The sequence below is a fragment of the Pristiophorus japonicus genome, chromosome 9 (genome assembly GCF_044704955.1).
Source record: "Pristiophorus japonicus isolate sPriJap1 chromosome 9, sPriJap1.hap1, whole genome shotgun sequence".
Classification (NCBI taxonomy): Eukaryota; Metazoa; Chordata; class Chondrichthyes; family Pristiophoridae; genus Pristiophorus; species Pristiophorus japonicus.
Genome location: NC_091985.1, coordinates 223272862 through 223292642, shown reverse-complemented (window position 1 = coordinate 223292642; position 19781 = coordinate 223272862). Strand labels below are relative to the sequence as shown.

At 47.1% G+C, this 19781-nt stretch overlaps 1 protein-coding gene and 1 pseudogene across 6 annotated transcripts in view; one reads left to right on the top strand and one right to left on the bottom strand.

Moving 5' to 3' along the window:
• Nucleotides 1–19781, top strand: part of LOC139274163 (zinc finger protein 585A-like) — a 140605-nt pseudogene that overhangs the window by 24112 nt on the left and 96712 nt on the right.
• Nucleotides 1–19781, bottom strand: part of LOC139273765 (gastrula zinc finger protein XlCGF57.1-like) — a 68222-nt gene that overhangs the window by 33586 nt on the left and 14855 nt on the right. For 3 of the 6 annotated variants that reach the window (XR_011595342.1, XR_011595343.1, XM_070890829.1), the window contains exon 1: nucleotides 2698–2753. The exons of 2 other annotated variants lie outside the window; for them this stretch is intronic. The gene's annotated coding sequence lies outside the window, so the exon portion shown is untranslated. Of the gene's footprint in view, nucleotides 1–962; nucleotides 2659–2697; nucleotides 2754–19781 lie in introns of those variants that run through there. One more of the 6 variants, XM_070890830.1, reaches the window with a different exon arrangement.

The following is a 19781-nucleotide window of genomic DNA, read 5'->3' as shown; positions in this document are numbered from 1 at the left end:
CCCTCAGAACCGGTTTCAGTGTCGCTGTCATAGGAATTTGAATCCCTCCCTCTTACACCATTCCTCAAGCCACATATTCATCTTAACTATCCTGCTATTTCTACTCTGACTAGCACGTGGTACTGGTAGCAATCCTGAGATTATTACCGTTGAGGTCCTACTTTTTGTTTTAACTCCTAGCTCCCTAAATTCAGCTTGTAGGACCTCATCCCGTTTTTTTTACCCATATCATTGGTACCTATATGCATCACGACAATTGGCTGTTCATCCTCCCCCTCCAGCATGCCCTGCAGTCGCTCCGAGACATCCTTGACTCTTGCACCAGGGAGGCAACATACCATCCTGGAGTCTCAATTGCGGCCGCAGAAACGACCATCTATTCCACTTACAATAGTATCCCCTACCACTATAGCTCTCCCACTCTTTTTCCTGCCCTCCTGTGCAGCAGAGCCACCCATGGTGCCATGAACTTGGCTGCTGCTGCCTTCCCGTGATGAGCCATCTCCCCCATCAGTATCCAAAGTGGTACTGTTTTGGAGGGAGATGACCACAGGGAACCCCTGTACTACCTTCCTACTGCTGCTCTGCCTGATGGTCACCCATTTCCTATCTGCCTTTGTAATCTTTACCTGTGATGTGACCAACTCACTAAACGTGCTATTCACGATATCCTCAGCATCGCAGATGCTCCAGAGTGAATCCATTCGCAGCTCCAGTGCCACAATGCGGTCTGATAGGAGCTTCAGCTGGATACACATCCCGCACACATAGTCAGGGAACACTTCCAGTGTCCCTGATTTCCCAAATAGCACAGGAGGAGCATGACATGGGTCTGGGCTCTCCTGCCATGCCTTAATCCTTAAATTAACTTAATTTGGCAACAATGCCAAAGGTTACCTACTTTTAAGAAAAGAAAGAGATAAATTACCCACCAATCCACCAGCCAATCACCAATCACTTACGCGCTTGGCTGTGATGTCACACTTCGATTTCTTTTTACTTCTTTTATTACTTTCTGCCCCTGCTGCAGCTGGCCGCTGCTCCAAGCTGCCGCTGCCCTTTGTGCTCCCGCGCCCGCTCAGGTCTCGCGATGCTGGCTTCCTTCCGACGTACCAATGTCAGTCTTCTCCATCAAGCCAACATCCCCAGCATTGAAGCAATGACCACACTCGACCAGCTCCTTTGGGCAGACCACATTGTTCGCATGCCTGACACAACACTTCCAAAGCAAGCGCTCTACTCGGAACTCCGACACAGCAAGCGAGCCCCAGGTGGGCAGATGAAATGTTTCAAGGACACCCTCAAAGTCTCCCTGATAAAGTGCAACATCCCCACCGACACCTGGGAGTCCCTGGCCAAAGACCACCCTAAGTGAGTGGCGGTGTGAGCTGTGGGGAGGATGCTAAGAAGCTGCAGAGTGACTTGGACAGGTTAGGTGAGTGGGCAAATGCATGGCAGATACAGTATAATGTGGATAAATGTGAGGTTATCCACTTTGCTGGCAAAAACACAAAGGCAGAATATTACCTGAATGGCGGTAGATTAGGAAAGGGGGAGGTACGAGACCTGGGTGACATGGTACATCAGTCATTGAAATTTGGCATGCAAGTACAGCAGGCGGTGAAGAAGGCAAATGGCATGGTGGCCTTTATAGCTACAGAATTTGTGTATAGGAACAAGGAGGTCCTCCTGCAGTTGTACAGGGCCTTGGTGAGGCCTCAACTGGAATATTGTGTCCAGTTTTGGTCTCCTAATCTGAGGAAGGACGTTCTTGCTATTCAGGGAGTGCAGCGAATGTTCATCAGACTGATTCCCGGGATGACAGGACTGACATATGAGGAGAGACTGGATCGACTGGGCCTGTATTCACTGGAGTGTAGAAGGATGAGAGGGGATCTCATAGAAACAGGTAAAATTCTGATGGGACGGGACAGGTTAGATGCAGGAAGAATGTTCCCGATGTTGGGGAAGTCCAGAACCAGGGGACACAGTCTAAGGATAAGGGGTGAGATGAGGAGAAACTTCTTCACTCAGAGAGTTGTTAACCTGTGGAATTCTCTACTGCAGAGAGTTGTTGATGCCAGTTCGGTGGATATATTCAAGAGGGAGTTAGATGTGGCCCCGACTGCTAAAGGGATCAAGGGGTATGGAGTGAAAGCAGGAAAAGGGTACTGAGGTGAATGATCACATTGAATGGTGATGCAGGCTCGAAGGGTCAAATGGCCTACTCCTGCACCCTATTTTCTATGCATCTAGGAGGACGCTGAGCACCTCGAGTCTCGTCACCGAGAGCATGCAGAAATCAAGCGGAACCAGTATGCGGCAAACCAGACTCCCCACCCACTGTCTGTCTGTCCCACCTGTGACAGAGACTGTAATTCCCAGATTGGACTGTTCAGTCACGTGAGAACACACTGAGTGGACCAAGTCTCCCTCGCTCCGAGGCTCTGTCTGTGACGTGACTGGAACCCTGAAGCCCCGCCCACTCATTCTTCCTGGCCAAGGGCCGCGCATGCGCCGTAACTCCGCCTGTGGAAGATGGCGGCCAGTGACGCCGCTGACCCGGGCCTGTCACTGCGGGACAAACAGGGGGGCTGCGGGCTCTGATTCTACGCCTGAGGCCTACACCGGGTGTTTATGAAGATTCCCAGCCCACCCCCGGGTCCATATCTCCCCGCAGCGCCCACAATCTCCTACCGCCTTCCGGAAGCATCTGTCCGACTGAGCTCCGTCTTCACCGCCCGCGCATGCTCAGTGAGGGAGACCCGGGCTCAGCCCCGCCCCTCGCACACTCTGATTGGTTGGAGGACCCACCGCCCGCTCGGTCCTCCAGTCCCGCCCCCGCTCTTCCTATTGGTTGAGAGCTGCCGTCAATCACCCAGGCAGTGTGAGCTGTGCATGCGCGGGCGGTGCGGGCCCAGGCCCCGAACAAGAACCTGCGGCTCCGGCCTTTCCCCGAGCGGGGGCAGCTGCGGGGCTTTCTCCCGGTGACAGGCCCGGGGGACGTCCGCCATCTTGGGAGGCTGAGGGGGCAGCAGGGCGCATGCGCGGCCTTTCCCTGGGCCAGGAACCAGGAGGAGAGAATGTTGTGAATTTCTATCCTGGACTCACAGTCAGGGCTTTTGTAAACTGCTGTTCCAGGCTGTGAGAGAAGGCGGGCAGCATTTACAGGCCGCAAACTCACACCCAACATCACATCCAGGTCTGACACACTCACTCCATTCATCAGGGACCCAATATCATCGGCCTTTCAATGTAGAAGGAGAAATGTTTGTCTGTTCTGTCTGTGGGAAAAGATTTCAAACATCAGTGTGACTGGAAAAGCACCGAGACACACACACACCCGAGTGAGTGTGTTCCAGTGCACTGCCTGTGGAAAGAGCTTTAACCAGTTACACAGCCTGAAAAAACATCGCACCATTCACAGCGGGGAGAAACCGTACACGTGTTCTGTGTGTGGACGAGGCTTCAACTGATCGTCCAACCTGGAGAGACACAAGAACACCTGCACCATGGAGAAACCGTGGAAATGTGGGGACTGTGCAAAGGCATTTAATTATTCATCTGACCTGATAAATCATCAACGCAGTCACACCGGGGAGAGGCCATTCATCTGCTCTGTGTGTGGGAAGGGATTCACTCGGTCATCCCACCTGCTGACACACCACCAAGTTCACATCGGGGAGAGGCCATTCACCTGCTCCGTGTGTCAGAAGGGATTCACTCATTCATCCAACCTTCTGACACACCATCGAGTTCACACTGGGGAGAGGCCATTCACCTGCTCCGTGTGTGGAAAGGGATTCACTCGTACATCCGACCTTCTCAAACACCAGCGAATTCAAACTGGGGAGAGGCCGTTCACCTGCTCCGTGTGTGAAAAGGGATTTAATCGATCATCGAACCTGCTGGCCCACCATCGAATTCACACTGGGGAGAGGCCGTTCACCTGCTCCGTGTGTGAAAAGGGATTTAATCGATTATATAACCTGTTGACACACCAGCGAGTTCACCTGTGTCTGCAGGGGTTGGATTCTGCTCTTAGTCACATCCAAGATTGAACCATCTTCATTATGACAGTTGGGTTTTGTTTTTGCTGATATTAATAACCTTATAACTGGGTTGGAGTTTAATATTCTGGATAAATAGCTGTTTGACTTGTCGGGCTGCTGTGTTCCTTTAAGAACCACTGTCTGGTCTTTCCCCGTAATTTCTGATGAGAGTCCCTGAATTATTTTACAATAAAATTATGACCTTTTACTTCAATCCTAAATTGATCTTTGGTACAAAATCTATAATTCCGTGTCTAAAAGGTTCCATTGATTAACATCTCCAATGAGAAAGTGCTGATTAATCCTTTGCAGACAATTCTTACTGACATGCACATTACACACAGTGGCACCTCCATCATCCACCAGAAAGAAGGGAAATGGGAATCAGAGACCCTTAAGTGTTGCCCCTCCTGTCTGGTACAGCAATCCTGTTGGCACGGGAATGAAGACATGTCCAGTCGAAGTAATGGGATGAGTTAAAGATATTTACTCAGATGGGCGGGTGGTGGGAAGTGGTGTTCCACAGGGATCGCTGCTAGGATCACTGTTCACCATTTACATAATTGATTTGGACTTGAGAATCAGAGGTACAATTTCAAAATTTGCAGATGGCACAAAATTGGGTGGTGTTAATAATGAGGAAGACTGTGATAGCATCCTTGTAGAATTATTTAGTTGTGTTAAGTAAATAGCAGCATCTTTTGATTTGCTATGACTGATCACATCACCATAGAGTTATGTGCAAAACAAAAATCATTTAACAGCTCCCAAATTCAGAATTGTCAGATTCAAACTCAACTTTTTACAAGTACAATCTAACATTTCAAAAATTATAATGGATGTCGGCGAGATATTAGGACTGTTGTTTAACACAATCCAAATACAGTGACACACAGAGAGATGGGCAAGTGTAGCTTCACAGTAAAACCTTTCAAGCTTCACTAAAAACTGGCAGACTGTTGACTAATGGTGTTGTGATCTTTGTAAATTAAGAAAGGAAATGCATGGAAATGTGTCAAAGAGTTCATTTACAGAGTGGGACATCATCTCCTGTTGATTTCTGTTTCTGACACTATGCAACAGAAAAAGATAATTACAACACGACAAGTCCTCTGCGATAGGGGGATGTTTCATCTCTTTAAAGAGCCATGAAATAATTCATCCGTACCTTGCACTCCCTGCATGGTCTGTGTGGATCGACAGCCGGATCCTCTGCTGGGATCCACTGTGGTGTCTCACGGGGGCCATCACAACCATCAAAGATTTACTGATAGATTAACTCCTGTGTCCTCAGCCCCACAGGTTTAACTATATGGACAGTAAGTTCTGGAATGTAATCCTTTTTAGTCAGTGGCATTTCTCTATTTGGAGTTCCAGCTCTTACTCCTTCCCCTAGTTTACCAGGAGTTCACTGATCAGGTGTCCCTTCATTTCTTTGTGAAGGTTGTTATTTTCTCCATCCTGGGATCCCGTGTCTGCAGTAGCGGTCGCGATATGTGGTTATAATGGAATGGACACCAGATTGGAAAGTCTGTCAATCTATGTCTGCCCTTCTGTCTGTTCCCTCTGTCCCGCAGAGCTGTATTAGCGGGGTGTATTTGCACTTCCGGGAGCATAGCCATTGGTCACTCTTAACCTCCTGCCTTGAACACAATTATTCTCAGACCATTCATCATGTTCCCTCCAAACTCTCCGGGATTCTGGCATTACAATGTGGTACAATACACACAACAATGCCTTGTTATTATCTCATGTGTGTTCTTAATGTGAACCATTACTGTTATGTATTTAACCCCTTGTAACCTGTATTACACTACCACCCAAGGGTCGACCTGTTTGAGTCCCAAGGGATCCCAGCATCCCTTGGGAGCACGGTATATAAGCAGGCCACTCACGAAGTACCTGCAGTCTGGAGTCTTATTGAAAGAGCTAAGGTCACACTTGCTCATTGTACACAGTACTCAGTTTCATCCTTTATTATAAACGTATCAATTGGCGACGAGGTAATGAATAACAGCGTGAAAATGCAAGGAACAACTGGTATCCTGGAGAAGTACTCAGAATGGGACGATTGGGAGGTCTTCGTGGAGAGACTCGACCAATACTTTGTGGCCAACGAGGTGGAAGGAGATGAGAACGCTGCCAAACGAAGGGCGATCCTCCTAACTGGCTGTGGGACAACAACCTATGGCCTCATGAAGAATCTCCTAGCTCCGGCAAAACCAACAGCTAAATCCTATGAAAAATTGTGTATGGTGGTCCGAGAGCACCTAAATCCTAAGGAAAGCGTTTTGATGCGAGATATCAGTTCTACATGTGTTAATGAGCAGAGGGCCAGGAAGTGGCGAGCTATGTCACCAAACTAAGGCGCCTCATAGAAACATAGAAAATAAGTGCAGGAGTAGGCCATTTGGCCCTTCGAGCCTGCACCACCATTCAATAAGATCATGGCTGATCATTCCCTCAGTACCCCTTTCCTGCTTTCTCTCCATACTCGTTGATCCCCTTAGCTGTAAGGGCCATATCGAACTCCCTCTTGAATATATCCAATGAACTGGAGAATTCTACAGGTTAACAACTCTCTGAGTGAAGAAGTTTCTCCTCATCTCAGTTCTAAATAGCCTACCCCTTATCCTAAGACTGTGTCGCCTGGTTCTGGACTTCCAACATCGGGAACAATCTACCCGCATCTAACCAGTCCCGTCCCATCAGAATTTTGTATGTTTCTATGAGATCCCCTCTCATCCTTCCAAACTCCAATGTATAAAGGCCCAGTTGATCCAGTCTCCCCTCATATGTCAGTCCGGCCATCCCGGGAATCAGTCTGGTGGACCTTCGCTGCACTCCCTCAATAGCAAGAAAATCCTTCCTCAGATTAGGAGACCAAAATTGAACACAATATTCCAGGTGATGCCTCACCAAGGCCCGAAACAGCTGCAGTAAGACCCCCCTGCTCATATACTCAAATCCCTAGTTATGAAGGCCAACATACCATTTGCCTTCTTTACCGCTTGCTGCACCTGTATGCCAACTTTCAATGACTAATGAACCATGACACCCAGGTCTCATTGCACCTCCCCTTTTCCTAATCTGCCACCATTCAGATAATATTCTGTCTTTGCGTTTTTGCCCCCAAATTGGATAACCTCACATTTATCCACATTATACTGCATCTGCCATGCATTTTCCCACTCACCTAACCTGTCTAAGTCACCCTGCAGCCTCTTAGCGTCCCCCTCACAGCTCACACCGCCACCCCGTTTAGTGTCATCTGCAAACTTGGAGATATTACACTCAATTCCTTTATCCAAATCATTGATGTATATTGTAAAGAGCTGGGGTCCCAGCACTGAGCCCGGCAGCACTCCACTAGTCACTCTGAAAAGGATCCGTTTATCCCGAGTCTCTGCTTCTTGTCTGCCAACCAGTTCTCTATCCACATCAGTATATTACCCCCAATACCATGTGCTTTGATTTTGCACACCAATCTCTTGTGTGGGATCTTGTCAAAAGCCTTTTGAAAGTCCAAATACACCACATCCATTGGTTCCCCCTTGTCCACTCTACTAGTTACATCCTCAAAAAATTCCAGAAGATTTGTCGAGCATGATTTCCCTTTCATAAATCCATGCTGACTTGGACCGATCCTCTCACTGCTTGCCAAATGCACTGCTATTTCATCCTTAATGATTGATTCCAACATTTTCCCCACCACTGATATCAAGCTAACCGGTCTATAATTACCCGCTTTCTCCCTCCCTTTTTAAAAAGTGGTGTTACATTAGCTACCCTCCGGTCCATAGGAACTGTTCCGAGTCGATAGACTGTTGGAAAATGATCACCAATGCAGCCATTATTTCTAGGGCCTCTTCCTTAAGTACTCTGGGATGCAGACTATCAGGTGACATACTGGTTACAGGCCGGGACACCATTGAGCACTTGAAGATTCTGGAAGAGGTTCTTAATCGGTTGGATCGCGTGGGGCTCATGTTGAAACACTCGAAGTGTGTTTTCCTGGGAAGAAGAATCGCAGCAGACGGCATCAGACCCACCGACGTCCAGACGGAGGCCATCAAGAACGCGCCGAGACCACAGAATGTGATGGAGCTGCGATCGTTCCTGGGACTCCTTAATTAATTGAGTAATTTCCGACCTGGTTTAAGCACCCTGCTAGGGAAATGACTGGGTATGGGGGAATTCACAAGAGACTGCCTTTAAGAAAGCCAGAAATCTGTTGTGTTCTGTATGGCCCTTGTAAAAGATTAGTGCTTGCTTGCGATGCGTCGTCATACGGGGTCGGGTGTGTGTTACAACAGTCTAATGAATCAGGGATTTTGCAACCGGTCGCTTATGTGTCCAGGAATTTGTCCAAGGCCAAAAGGGCCTACAGCATGATTGAAAGAGACTCTGGTGTGCGTTTATGGGATAAAGAAAATGCACCAGTACTTATTTGGCGTCAAGTTTGAGCTTGAAACTGACCACAAGCCGCTCATATCGCTGTTCTCTGAGAGCAAAGGGATTAACACCAATGCCTCTGCCCGCATCCAAAGATGCCGCTCACACAGACCGGGCACAGAGAACTGCACAGATGCTCTCAGTCAGCTGCCATTGCCCACCACCGGGGTGGAAATGGCACAGCCTGCGGACTTGCTCATGATAATGGATGCATTCGAAAATGAAAAGTCCCCCATTATGGCCCGCTAGATCAGGACCTGGACCAGCCAGGATCCTTTACTGTTCTTGGTAAAAAAAACTGTGTCCTCCACGGGAGCTGGTCCAGCATCTCAGCGGAGATGCAGGAAGCAATTAAGCCGTTCCACAGGTGCAAAGACGAAATGTCCCTTCAGGCAGACTGTCTGTTGTGGGGCAATCGCGTGGTCTTGCCAAAGAAAGGCAGATACGTTCATTTGTGAACTGCACAGCACCCACCCAGGCATTGTAATGATGAAAACCATAGCCAGATCCCATGTGTGGTGGTCTGGCATCGACTCAGATTTAGAGTCATGTGTGCGCCAGTGCAACACTTGCTCTCAGCTGAGCAATGCACCCAGAGAGGCACTGCTAAGTTTGTGGTCGTGGCCCTCCAAACTGTGGTCTAGGATCCATGTGAAATATGCGGGCCCATTTCTAGGCAAAATGTTTTTGGTTGTCATGGACGCTTACTCAAAATGGATTGAATGTGCAATAACGTCTGCAAGCACGTCCAGCGCCACTATTGAAAGCCTACGAACCCATGTTTGCTATGCACGGCCTGCCTGAGGTCCTAGTCAGGCAGGCTGTGCGACTGGGTTGACTTCACGGGGGGAGCGATGTTATGTATTTAACCCCTTGTAACCTGTATTACACTACCACCAGAGGGCCTACCTGTTGGAGTCCCAAGGGATCCCAGCATCCCTTGGGAGCACGGTATATAAGCAGGCCACCCATGAGGTACCTGCACTCTGGAGTCTTATTAAAGGAGCTAAGGTCATTATACAAAGTACTCAGTTTCATCCTTTATTATGAGCGTATCAGTTATAAACTGGGATTGTTGTTGGTTGCTGTTTAAATGTTTTAACAGACCAGTTTTTTCTATTCGGTAATATTCCACCAGTGTACCTTGGCTGCAGTGTGTACCATCTACAAGATGCAGAAACGACCCAAGGCTTCCAGCACCTAGAGGGACAAGGGCAGCAGGCGCATGGGAACATCATCTCCTCCAAGTTTCACACCATTCTGACTGGGAAATAGATCACTGTTCCTTCATGGTCGCTGGTTCAAAATCCTGTAACTCCCTAACTAACAGCACTATGGGAATATAGTCACTAAACGGACTGCAGTTGTTCAAGGAGGTGGCTCACCACCATCTTCTCACCGGTGTTATGTATGTAACTATGTAATACTTGCCACCAGAGGGCGCGACTGTTGGAGTCCTAATGGTCACCTGCACACATGAGCAGGGCCAGTATAAAAGGTTGGCTGCCATGTTGTTTAGGCACGCTGGAGTTGTAATAAAGATGACTAAGGTCACACTAAGTTTAGCTCACAGTACTCACCCTCGTGGAGTTCTTCTACACAATTGGCGACAAGTAATAGAATACGAACCTTCACGCAACCATGGCTGCCGTTGGAATATTAGAGAGATTCATAGAGGGTGATGATTGGGAAGCCCTCATCGAGCATCTCGACCAGTACTTCATGGCCAACGAGCTGGAAGGAGACACTAATGCGGTGAAGTGCAGGGCGGTTCTCCTCACCAGCTGTGGGCCTAAAATATACGGCCTCATCAAGAATCTGCTCGCACCGACAAAACCAATGGAGAAGGAATATACAGAGTTGTGCACTCTAGTTCGGGACCACCTCAAGTCGAAGGAGAGTATCCTCATGACCAGGTATCGTTTTTACACGCACCATCGCTCCGGGGGCCAGGACGTGGTGGATTATGTCGCCGACCTGAGATGCCTCGCGGGACCTTGCGATTTTGGAGCTGCGTTGGGGGAAATGCTGCGGGACTTTTTAATGCTGGGCACCAGCCACGAGGTCATTCTTCGAAAGCTGCTGGCTGCCGAAACCCTAGACCTGAGCAGGGCCTTCGCGATCGCCCAGGCATGCATGGCCATGGACGATAACACCAAACAGATATCTTCTCAACATCGAAGCTCACCGACAAGTGCATAAAATGACGTTGCCAGCAGGCTGAACTGCATATGGCAGGGCCTATACGTCTGCGGCTGCAACACCCGTGATGACTCAGAGTCTGCCATCGGGGGTGAATGTGAATCCATTAGCACCGTGTTGGTGCTGCGGGGGTAATCATCGGGCCCATCAATGTCGGTTCAAGCACTACGTGTGCAAAGGCTGCGCAACAATGGGGCACCTCCAGCAAATGTGCAAACGTGCTGCGACACACCACGTGGCAGATGATGATTGATCCGGCACCGATCACGCAGCACAGGCAACTCAACCCAAGGAATAAGTGTATGGAGTACATACCTTCACCACCAAGAGCCCTCCTATAATGCTGGAAGTCAAATTAAATGGAGTTCCAGTATCTATGGAGTTGGACACGGGTGCAAGTCAGTCAATAATGAGCCAGTAGGCTTTCGAGAAACTGTGGGACAATAAGGCACAAAGGCCCAAACTGAGCCTGATTAATGCAAAGCTGCGTACCGACACCAAAGAGCTCATTCCAGTAATTGGAAGTGCGGCAGTGAAGGTCTCGTATGATGGAGCTGCGCATGACGTATCACTGTGGATTATTCCAGGCAATGGCCCATCGCTCTACGGCAGAAGCTGGCTAGAAAAGATTAGATGGAATTGGAACGACATCAAAGCACTATCTTGAGTGGATGACGCTGAGCAAGTTTCCGTCGCTATTCGAACCAGGCATCGGCAACTTCACAGGCTCCAAGGTACAAATCCATCTAGGCCCCAATGCACGGCCCGTCCATCACAAGGCTCAGGCAGATCCATCCATGATGAGGGAGAAAGTCGAGATCGAACTCGATGGAATCATATCGGTAGTCGAGTTCAATGAGTGAGCCAGTCCAATTGTTCCTGTGTTGAAAAACGATGGCACGGTCAGAATTTGCGGAGACTACAAGGTAACGAATAAGTGAATCTCACTCCAGGACCAGTAGCCGCTGCCCTAGGCGGATGACCTGTTTGCAACTTAAGCGGGGGAGGGGGGAACCTAACCTCTGCCTACATGATACAGGAGCTGGCTAAATCTTCGAAAAGACTGACGTGCATCAACACACACAAAGGGCTGTGTATATACCACAGATGCCCTTTCAAGATTCGCTCAACTGCAGCCATTTTCCAGAGAAACATGGAGAGTTTGCTGAAATCTGTGTCGCACACCGTTGTGTTTCAAGACGAAATGTTGATCACTGATCGTGACACCATTGAACACCGACACAACCTGGAAGATGTTCTGAGTCGCCTAGACAGAGTGGGACTCAGGCTGAAACGCTCCAAGTTTGTTTACCTAGCGCCAGAAGTCGAATTTTTGGGGAGAAAGACTGCAGTAGATGGCATCAGATCCACGGACTCAAAGACAGAGGTCATCAAGAATGCACCCAGACTACAGAATGTGATGGAGCTGCGTTCGTTCCTGGGACTCCTCAACTATTTCAGTAACTTTCTACCTGGCTTGAGCACGTTGTTAGAGCCTTTGCACATGTGGCTATGTAAGGGTGATGACTGGGTTTGGGGCAAAAATCAAGACACAGCTTTTGAGAAGGCCAGGAACCTGCTATGTTCAAATAAGTTACTTGTACACTATGACCCATGTAAACGTTTAGTGCTAGCTTGTGACGCCTCATCGTACAGGGTCGGCTGTGTGTTACAGTAAGCCAATGTATCAGGCAACCTCCAACCGGTTGCATACACGTTTAGAACTCCGTTTAAGGCTGAGAGAGCCTATAGTATGGTCGAGAAAGAGGTGTTAGCATGTGTATATGGGGTTAAGAAAATGCACCAATACCTATTTGGACTTCGGTTTGAGCTTGAAACTAACCACAAGCTGCTCATTTCGCTGTTTTCAGAGAGCAAAGGTATAAACACCAATGCTTCGTCCGCATCCAAAGATGGGCACTAACATTATTTGCTTATGACTATGTTATCCACCACAGACCAGGCACTGAAAACTGTGCCAATGCTCTCAGCCGGCTACCATTACCCACCACTGGGGTTGAAATGGCGCAGCCCACAGACTTACTATTGGTCATGGATGCTTTTGAGAGCGAGGGGTCACCAGGATCCTGTGCTATCGTTAGTAAAGAGTTGCATCCTAAATGGGAACTGGTCGGCCGTTCCCAGGGAAATGCAAGATGAAATTAAGCCAGTCGGATTGTCTCGTATGGGGTAATCGCGTAATTTTGCCCAAAAAAGGCAGAGAAACGTTTATACGCGACCTACACAGTACCCACCCAGGCATTGTCATGATGAAGGCAATTGCCAGGTTGCATGTTTGGTGGCCCGGCATTGACTTGGACTTGGAGTCATGCATGCATCAGTGCAACACTTGTTCACAACTGAGCAATGCACCAAGGGAGGCTCCACTGAGTCTGTGATCATGGCCCTCCAAACCGTGGTCCAGAACCCACATAGATTTTGCCGGCCCCTTTCAAGGAAAGATGTTTTTAGTAGTAGTATACGCTTACTCCAAATGGATTGAATGCGTAATCATGTCACCCAGCACGTCCACAGCCACCATTGAAAGCCTCTGGGCCATGATCGCCACCCATGGCTTGCCAGACGTCCTTGTCAGCGACAATGGACCATGTTTCACCAGCTTGGAATTCAATGAGTTTATGACCCGCAATGGCATCAACCATGTCAGGTCTGCTCCGTTTAAGCCCGCGTCTAATGGTCAAGCGGAGCGGGCAGTCCAAACAATCAAGCATAGCATGAAACGCGTGACAGACAGTTCCCTGCAGACCCGCTTGTATCGCATTCTGCTCAGTTACCAGACGCAACATCAGTTGCTTACCGGGGTTCCCCCGGCAGAATTGTTAATGAAGAGAGCCCTCAAAACCAGGCTCTCTCTTGTTCTCCCGGATCTTAGAAACATAGAAACATAGAAAATAGGTGCAGGAGTAGGCCATTCGGCCCTTCTAGCCTGCACCGCCATTCAATGAGTTCATGGTTGAACATGCAAATTCAGTACCTCCTTCCTTCTTAACCCCCCTAGTAGTCAGGACTTCATCTAACTCCCTTTTGAACATATTTAGTGAATTGGCATCAACGACTTTCTGTGGTAGAGAATTCCACAGGTTCACCACTCTCTGGGTGAAGAAGTTTCTCCTCATCTCGGTCCTAAATGGCTTACACCTTATCCTTAGACCGTGACCCCTGGTTCTGAACTTCCCCAACATTGGGAACATTCTTCCTGCATCTAACCTGTCTTAACCCGTCAGAATTTTAAACGTTTCTATGAAGTACCCTCTCATTCTTCTGAACTCCAGTGAATACAAGCCCAGTTGATCCAGTCTTTCTTGATAGGTCAGTCCCACCATCCCGGGAATCAGACTTGTGAACCTTCGCTGCACTCCCTCAATAGCAAGAATGTCCTTCCTCAAGTTAGGAGACCAAAACTGTACACAATACTCCAGGTGTGGCCTCACCAAGGCCCTGTACAACTTAATGATCATGTGGAAACCCAGTGACCACCAGCAGAACATGTACCACGATCGCGCGGCTGTTTCACGTGACATTGATGTCAACGACCTTGTGTTTGTCCTGAATTACGGTCATGGTCCCAAGTGGGTTGCTGGCACTGTTTTGGCCAAGGAAGGGAATAGGGTGTTTATAATCAAACTGTTAAATGGCCAAACGTGCAGAAAGCATTTAAATCAGACCAAATTACGATTTACTGACAACCAGGAACGACATGAAGAGGACATCACCAGCGAAGTTCCACTAACACACACCCAACCAGCAATCGACCTCTCTGTCAATCACAAGGATGAATCCACCATTCCTGACAGTCCGGTCAGACCAGCTACAGTGCAGTGCGTTAATGGTCTGACCAACTCACACACGCCAGGGTTTGAACTTAGATGATTAACCAGGGAGCGAAGAGCTCAGGATCGCCTCAACTTGTATATAACTTGACTGAAGACTTTTTGGGGCGGGGGGGTGGGGGAGTGATGTTATATATGTAAATGTAATACTTGCCATCAGAGGGTGCGACTGTTGGCATTCTAATGGTCACCTGCACATACGTGCAGGGCCAGTATAAAGGCTTGGTTGCCATACTGTTTAAGCATTCTGAAGTTGTAATAAAGAAGACTAAGGCCACACTAAGTTTAGCTCACAGTACTCAGCCTCGTGGAGTTCTTCTATACACAACAACAGGCAATTAGGGATGGCCAATAAATGCTGGCCTTGCCAGCGATATCCTCATTCCATAAATGAATAAGATTGGGGAATTAATAATGGAGAATAGGGAAATGATGTTGAACAAATATTTTGTATCGGTCTTCATGGTAGAAGACACGAAGAACATCCCAATAGTGGATAATCAAGGGGCTATAGGTACTAATGAAGTTGGGGAGGGGTTAAACTAATATGGCAGGTGGGTGGGAACCTCTGCAGGGAGAGAGAGGGAAGTAGAATGGGGGCAGAAGCAAAAGATAGAAAGAAGAAAAGTAAAAGTGGAGGGCAAAGAATGGAGCTGCGGAATACCAAGAGGCAGAAAACGCTAGTGGGAGTTGTGCACAGACCACCAAACAGTAATAGTGAGGTTGCGGCCAGCATCAAACAAGAAATTAGGGATGCGTGCAATAAAGGAAGAGCATTTATCATGGACGAAATTAATCTACATATAGATTGGGCTAACCAAACTGGTAACAATACGATGGAGGAGGATTTTCTGGAGTGTATTAGGGATGATTTTCTGGATCAATATATCAAGGAACGAACTAGAGGGCTGGCCATCCTAGACTGGGTGTTGTGTAATGAGAGAGGATAATTAGCAATCTAGCTGTGCGAGGCTTCTTTGGGAAGAGTGATCATAATATGGTAGAATTCTTTATTAAGATGGAGAGTGACACAGTTAAGTCAGAGACTAGGATCCCGAACTTAAGGAAAGATAATTTCGATGGTATGAGACGTGAATTGGCTAGAATAGACTGGCAAATGATACTTAAAGTGTTGACGGTGGATAGGCAATGGCAAACATTTAAATATCACATGGATGATTTTCAACAATTGTACATCCCTGTCTGGAGTAAAAATAAAACGGGGAAGGTGGCTCAACCTTGGCTAACAAGGGAAATTTAGGATATTGTTAAATCCAAGGAAGAGGTATATAAATTGGCCAGAAAAAGCAGCAAACCTGAGGACTGCGAGAAATTTAGAATTCAGCAGAGGAGGACAACGGGTTTAATTAGGAGGGGAAGCTTGCCGGGAACATAAAAACTGACTGCAAAAGCTTCTATAGATATGTGAAGAGAAAAAGATTAGCGAAGACAAACATAGGTCCCTTACAGTCAAATTCAGGTGAATTTATAATGAGGAACAAAGAAATGGCAGACCAGTTGAACAAATACTTTGGTTCTGTCTTCACAAAGGAAGACACAAATAACCTTCTGGAAGTACTAAGGGACCGAGGGTCTAGCGAAAAGGAGGAACTGAAGGAAATCCTCATTAGTCAGGAAATTGTGTTAGGGAAATTGATGGGATTGAATGCCGATAACTCCCCAGGGTCTGATCGTCTGTGTCCCAGAGTACTTAGGGAAGTGGCCCTAGAAATAGTGGATGCATTGGTGATCATTTTCCAACAGTCTATCGACACTGGATCAGTTCCTATGGACTGGAGGGTAGCTAATGTAACACCACTTTTTAAAAAAGGAGGGAGAAAACGGGGAATTATAGACTGGTTAGCCTGACATCACTAGTGGGGAAAATGTTGGAATCAATTATTAAAGATGAAATAACAGCACATTTGGAAAGCAGTGACAGGATCGGTCCAAGTCAGCATGGATTTATGAAAGAGAAATCATGCTTGACAAATCTTCTAAAATTTTTTGAGGATGTAACTAGTAGAGTGGGACAAGGGGGAACCAATGGATGTGGTGTATTTGGACTTTCAAAAGGCTTTTGACAAGGTTCCACACAAGAGATTGGTGTGCAAAATTAAAGCACATGGTATTGGGGGTAATGTACTGACGTGGATAGAGAACTGGTTGGCAGACAGGAAGCAGAGAGTCGGGATAAACGGGTCCTTTTCAGAATAGCAGGCAGTGACTAGTGGGGTGCCGCAGGGCTCAGTGCTGGGACCCCAGCTATTTACAATACACATTAATGATTTGAATGAAGGAATTGAGTAATATCTCCAAGTTTGCAGATGACACTAAGCTGGGTGACAGAGTGAGCTGTGAGGAGAATGTTAAGAGGCTGCAGGGTTACTTGGACAGGTTAGGTGAGTGGGCAAATGCATGGCGGATGCAGTATAATGTGGATAAATGTGAGGTTATCCACTTTGGTGGCAAAAACAGGAAGGCAGAATATTATCTGAATGGTGACAGATTAGGAAAAGGGGAGGTGAAATGAGACCTGGGTGTCATGGTTCATCAGTCATTGAAAGTAGGCATGCAGGTTCAGCAGGCGGTGAAGGCGGCAAATGATATGTTGGCCTTCATAGCGAGAGGATTTATCAGCCTTCAATCCCATCAATTTCCCTAAAACAATTTCCTGACTAATAAGGATTTCCTTCAGTTCCTCCTTCTCACTAGACCCTCGGTCCCCTCGTATTTCCGGAAGGTTATTTGTGTCTTTATTAATGAAAACAGAACCAAAGTATTTGTTCAATTGGTTAGCTATTTCTTTGTTCCCCATTATAAATTCACCTGATTCTGACTGCAAGGGACTAATCTTTCTCTCTTCACATATCTATAGAAGCTTTTGCAGTCAGTTTTTATGTTCCCTGCAAGCTTACTCCCATACTCTAATTTCCCCCTCCTAATTAAACCCTTTGTCCGCCTATAATAAATTCTAAATTTCTCCCAGTCCTCAGGATTGCTGCTTTTTCTGGCCAATTTATATGCCTATTCCTTGGATTTAACACTGTCCCTAATCTCCCTTGTTAGCCACGGTTGAGCCACCTTCCCAGTTTTATTTTTACGCCAGACAGAGATGTACAATTATTGAAGTTCATCCATGTGATCTTTAAATGTCTGCCACTGCCATCCGCCATTAACCCTTTAAGTATCATTCACCAGTCTATCCTAGCCAATTCACGTCTCATACCATCGAAGTTACCTTTCCTGAACTTCAGGATCCTAGTCTCTAAATTAACTGTGTCACTCTCCATCTTAATGAAGAATTCTACCATAATATGGTGACTCTTCCCCAAGGGACCTTGCACAACAAGATTGCTAATTGATCCTCTCTCATTGCACAAGACCCAGTCCAGGATGGCCAGCTCTCTAGTTGTTTCCTTGACATATTCGTCTAGAAAACTGTTGTCGGCATTAGGCACCTGCTGAATATATCTAAACTCATATAAGTTTAAAGTGGCCACATATAAAATGGCTGCCCAAGCATGATGAGAACCCCGTTAGTCAAGTAATGAACTGGGGCTGATCGAGCAATGACCGAGCAATGACCCTGTGAGGCCCACTATCAGGAATGCCTTGGATACAAGATACTTATAACGAACTATTATAGTACACTGGTATAATCAGTGACTTCACACAGCCGAACCCCGAGGAATAGAGATAAGGGGAGAACCTGCCTCACATAACGAGGTCATTAATCAGCCCGAGCTGACAAAAACCGAACATACAGCCCCTGAGGTATCAGGGGAATTCTATTGGGTTAAAGAAACCTATATGTAATCTATAATCATTATGATTGGATTGTGTCCAGCCGAAGTGGGCTGAGTAACTGTAAAGAACTATTGTAAAACATATAAATATCGATGAGTTTCTTTGTTCGTCGGAGACAAGTGCCTGGATCCAGTCCTGAGGCTTCCTCCCCACTAGCGAAAATAAAGGCCGCATTGGCGTTGGAACCGACTTTGAGTGAAGAGTGATTCTTCCGAAAAAACATTCACGCTAACAAAAACCATCCCTTATACACTCCAGGAAATCCTCCTCCACCGTATTGCTATCAGTTTGGTTAACCCAATCTATATGTAGATTAAAGCCACCCATGATAACTGCTGTAGCTTTATTGCACACATCCCAAATTTCCTGTTTGATGCCATCCCCAACTCACTACTATTGTTTGGTAGTCTATTCACAACTCCCACTAGTGTTTTCTGCCCTTTGGCGTTCCACAGCTCTACCCATACAGATTCCACATCATCCAAGCTAATGTCCTTCCTTACTATTGTGTTAATCTCCTCTTTAACCAGCAATGCTACCCCACCTCCTTTTCCTTTCTGTCAATCCTTCCTGAATATTGAATACCCTTGGATGTTGAGTTCCCAGCCTTGGTCACCCTGGAGCATCGTCTCCGTAATTCCAATTACATCATATCCGTTAACAGCCATCTGCGCAATTAATTCATCCACCTTATTACGAATGCTCCTCACATTGAGACACAGAGCCTTCAGGCTTGTTTTTTTTTTAAAACACTCTTTGTCCTTTTAGAATTATGTTGTAATGTGGCCCTTTTTGATTTTTGCCTTTGATTTCTCTGCCCTCCACTTTTCCTCATCTCCTTTCTACCTTTTGGTTCTGCCCCCATTTTACTTCCCTCTGTCTTCCTGCACAGATTGCCATTCCCCTAACATATTAGTTTAACTCCTCCCCAACACCCCGAGCAAACACTCCCCCGGTCCTGCCCAGGTGCAGGCAGTCCGGTTTGTACTGGTCTCACCTCCCCCAGAACCAGTTCCAATGTCCCAGGAATTTGAATCACTCCCTCTTGCACCATTCCTCAAGCCACGTATTCATCTTAACTATCCTGTAATTCCTACTCTGACGAGCACGTGGCACCGGTAGCAATCCTGAGATTACTACCTTCGAGGTCCTACTTTTTAATTTAACTCCTAGCTCCCTAAATTCAGCTTGTAGGACCTCATCGCGTTTTTTTACCTATATCGTTGGTACCTATATGCACCACGACAACTGGCTGTTCACCCTCCCCCTCCAGAATGCCCTGCAGCCGCTTCAAGACATCTTTGACCCTTGCACCAGGAGGCAACATACCATCCTGGAGTCTCGATTGTGGCCGCAGAAACACTATCTATTCCCCTTACAATAGAATCCCCTACCACTATAGCTCTCCCAC